This window comes from Pantherophis guttatus, chromosome 15, assembly GCF_059756535.1.
Source record: "Pantherophis guttatus breed Tessera chromosome 15, ASM5975653v1, whole genome shotgun sequence".
Classification (NCBI taxonomy): domain Eukaryota; kingdom Metazoa; phylum Chordata; class Lepidosauria; order Squamata; family Colubridae; genus Pantherophis; species Pantherophis guttatus.
In genome coordinates, this window is record NC_142077.1 from 14648868 (window position 1) to 14652857 (window position 3990).

Genomic DNA, 3990 nt, shown 5'->3' on the forward strand with positions numbered 1-3990 from the left:
ATTTAGAGAAACAATAAAGGTGGATAAAAATCTAAGCAATAAAAAATGAAAATATATAAATAAGTCAATCACCAGGCCGAGTCTGTTTGGGAAATAACTACATCTGGCCAATGGAATCCCTTTTTAGGTTAATTTCCCCAGGTCAGTTTCCAGCTTTGGGGTCACAATGCCTCTCCAACTGGGACATCCCGAAGCCAATTTTTTCCCTAGTTCATGTCGCTGCCCCCCAGCCGCCCGGCCCCAGCCCCTTTCCCGAGACAAGGACCTTCGACATGGTGGATGAGGAGTTTGGAGACAGGTATGGAGGCTGCAGACACGGCAGGTATCAGCACGTCTGTCGTGTTTGGTTGAACCCCATTTCACTCATCTCCCCCCCCTTAATTCTGCCTTAAAGGGGAGGGTCTCTCCCTCCTGAGGAGCCCAGGCGAGGGAGGCCCTGCGATGTCCCCAGTGCTGCCATCCAATCCAGCCACTTTCCAGGGATGCTGAGCAGAGCCTCCATGATGTGGTCCAGACTCCCCAAGGATGCTGGAGGTTGCCATGGTGAGCTCCAGCCAATGAGCTCAGGAGGAGCCTCTGATGTCACAAGCCAAGGCTCTGAATAGCCACCAGCCAGCTGCCTTCACCTGGGGGCGGGGCTTATCCACAGATGAGCCGACTCTTAAAGGGCTCTTGCAAGGAAGCCCTGAATCGCGTCAATCAGAGCTCGTCCATCTGAACGGACAGCTGTCAGTTGTCTGGAGAGCTGGGAAGCCACAGGTTGTTCCCCTTGTTTGGGGGTGCAGTCCAAATTAAAAGGTGGTCCCTTGTATCTGGAGTCCGGCATTAGAGAGCCAGGGAATCCAGGCTTTCCTCTCCAGGCCCGGCTGAAGAGGAGTTGGAAGAGAAATGGGAGGAAGGATCAGGGATCATTCAGCTGAAGAAGAGATGGTGAGAAGGTGGCTGAAGAAACGCAGGGATTCAATTTCACACCGTCCCTAATCAAGGACCCCATAGTCGTCTTCTGCTTACAACCAGGAGAGTCCCAGGTTCTGATGGCCCTGAAAAAAGGGATCTATGACGGGTCCTCGCACTTATGACTGAAAGCAGCATCCCCATGGTCACACGCTCCTGACAACGGGCGTGGAAATACGACAAGCAACATCAAAGGTCGAAATTGAACTTGCTTAATGACCATCTGATTCACTAAACAATGCAGCGATTTGCTTAATAACCATGGCAGAAACATTGCAAAACTGAGAGCAACTCACTTAACGACCGCCCAGCTTACCAATTGCAATACTGGTAGTAAGTCAAGGACTATCTTAAGGATGCAGCAGCGGACGGATCTGGAAAAGCTGAAGCAGGCTTGGATTTAAACAGGGTTGGGAGACCACCAGGAGATGCCAGGGTTCGATGGAGAAGGGAGCCGGAAGCTTTTTCTCCCTTTTCCCTCCCCCGTTTTCCCCCCCATTTTCTCCTGCATTTCTGCATTTTATATTATAAACTGAGAAAAAAATGAAAAAGCAGAGAGAGAGAAAAAGGCAGAGGTCGACCTCTCCTGCTCTCAAGAAAACCACCTGGATGCAGCCATCCTATTCATGGGGCTGATCCCACCACACCAAGGGCAGGGGGGATTTCATTCCTGTGGGACCTGCAGAGTGACCAGCCGAAATACTCACTTAATGACAATGACTATTGCAAGGACCCACCTCCAGAACCCGAGGCGTTGTGGGGGGGGGGCTCTCTGTGTCCAGGAGTTTCTCTCCTTTGCTCTCGGATGGGGCTGCTCTACCCCAGAAAGACCCGGGGCGGGAGGGGGGACTTGGGGTCCTGCTGGAAGACGAGGCGGCAGTGGGGACCAGCAGGGCCTTTGCCCAATATCCGTCCTGCCTTAACAGTGACAATGGTTAAGGCATCAGTCCAAGTTGGAAGAGATCCTGAGTTCAAGTCCTGCCTTAGGCCTGAAAGCCTGTTTGCTGACCTCAGGACAGACCCTCTCTTTCAGACAAGCCCACCTCAAAGGGCGATTGTTGTGGGGAAAAGAGGAAGAGGAAGAAGAGTTGGACATGTTCACCTCCTTTAGTTATTTGAAAAAATAATAAAACACTGGTGGAAAATCTAACAAATACAAAAACCAGCTTTCCTGCTTCTGTTTGCATGGAATCTGTCACAGCCTTGTGCAGATACAGGAATTTCTCTTCTCACAAGGAGGAAGAGTTTTTTTTATCATGTCTTCCAATTTCACTCACTCCCTTTTTGTCAGCCTTTGGGGGCATTGGACCCCCTCCCAGCCCTGGGACACAGCAGGTTTCCCTGTTTCTTTGGGAAAGATTCCTTCCCCAATCAGAGTCCACCTGAGCCCCATCATCCACTTCCCTCCCTGCCTGGGATCAGCTGAATTCCTCCATTCAGACAACAGAAAAAAGGGAGTTTGCACAAAATCTCAGGGTCAGCCTCCATTCTTCCACACAGAGGGTCCCACTCACTCTGCAAAGCCAAATTCCCCCTCAGTTCCTGGACGCCTCCGGCCATCGCTTGGCTGAGCTCACAGCAGGGCCAGGGAGGCTGAAAATTGGGACGGAAGGGACCACAAACCTTTCCAGACACAAGAGACTCTTAGACACACAGACTGTGGTCTCACACACACTCCTCAATGGTGCCTTTATGTGGCAGTGGGAAGGGTTATGGGATCAATCTCACAACACTCTCCCTATAGGGCTGCCCCATCTGTTGTCCCTGGTGGCAGATGGAAGATTGTGAATCCCACTCCTGACACCAGTTTCTCTGGAATCAAACACAGGATCTAAAAAACCCAATAATCCAGGCTCACTGCAGTTGTTATTTATTCAGTGTCCACTGGAGGAATTTCCCTCCAGAAAACAGTGGGAGGAAATATTTAGAGACAAAAGGATGCACTCATATTTATACATTCCAGGAAAGGAGGCGAAAAGGACAATCGTACATATGTATATTTCATTTAATAGATGATGTAAGCATGAATACTCAGAATTAGGGAGACTCAAGTTATCTCCCCAGCCTTGTATTGTTGCTACCCTCAAGAAAGAGTTATTGTGTAAACAAAAAGAAACCTCTCAGTTGCGTTGCCAGAGCAGTTTGGGTGAAATGTACTGAGAAATGAGGGCATCAATGTTGCTCCATACATTCCTTCTATATTTCTGTCTTGCTAACATGCTCCCATTTCTCCAAGAAATTTGTCTCCTTACAATCTTCCACACACCCTTTATTTATTTCAAGAAAAATAGTTGGCCCCCTCATGCATGCAGAAGAGCTTGGACCATTTCCATGTTTGGACTGTGAAAAACGTTAAAAGTTGAAATTCCTCAGTCTCACATTTCCACATTTCTTCTGGCTGAAAGTTGCTCCTTTGTGAAGAATTCAAAAATTCCCAAATTTGAAACATATACACAGTGGTGGGATTCAATTTTTTTAACAACCGGATCTGTGGGCGTGGCTTAGTTGGGGCTGTGGCTTGGTGGTCATGTGACTGGGTGGATGTGGCTAGCTGGTCATGTGACTGGGTGGGTGTGGCTAGCTGGACATGTGACTGGGTGGGCGTGGCTATGTGCATAGGGACTACTCAGAGGGCTGAAAAAAGTCATTTCTGACCGGTCCTCACACTTTTGACCGGTTCTCGCACTTATGACCATCCTCACATTTATGCCCGTTGAGGCATTCTTAACAACCGTGTCAGTCATTTCACCACTACTTCTCTTCACCACGGTGACAAGATAGGGTGCAAAATGTAAAATGTGAGGACAGTCGTAAGTTCAAGGACTGGTCAAAAGTGCAAGGACCAGTCAAAAATAACTTTGTGTGGCAGCCTTGTCCTAGTAAACTCCTTCTCCTTTCTGACAATTTTCCTCTCTGTTAGAGGCACCAAAATAATCCAGGAAGGTTTCCTGCTGGAGCAGGGGGCTGGACTAGATGGCCTCTAAGGTCCCTTCCAGCCCTAGATTGCTATCCTGTTTCAACGTATCTTCTGAAGCC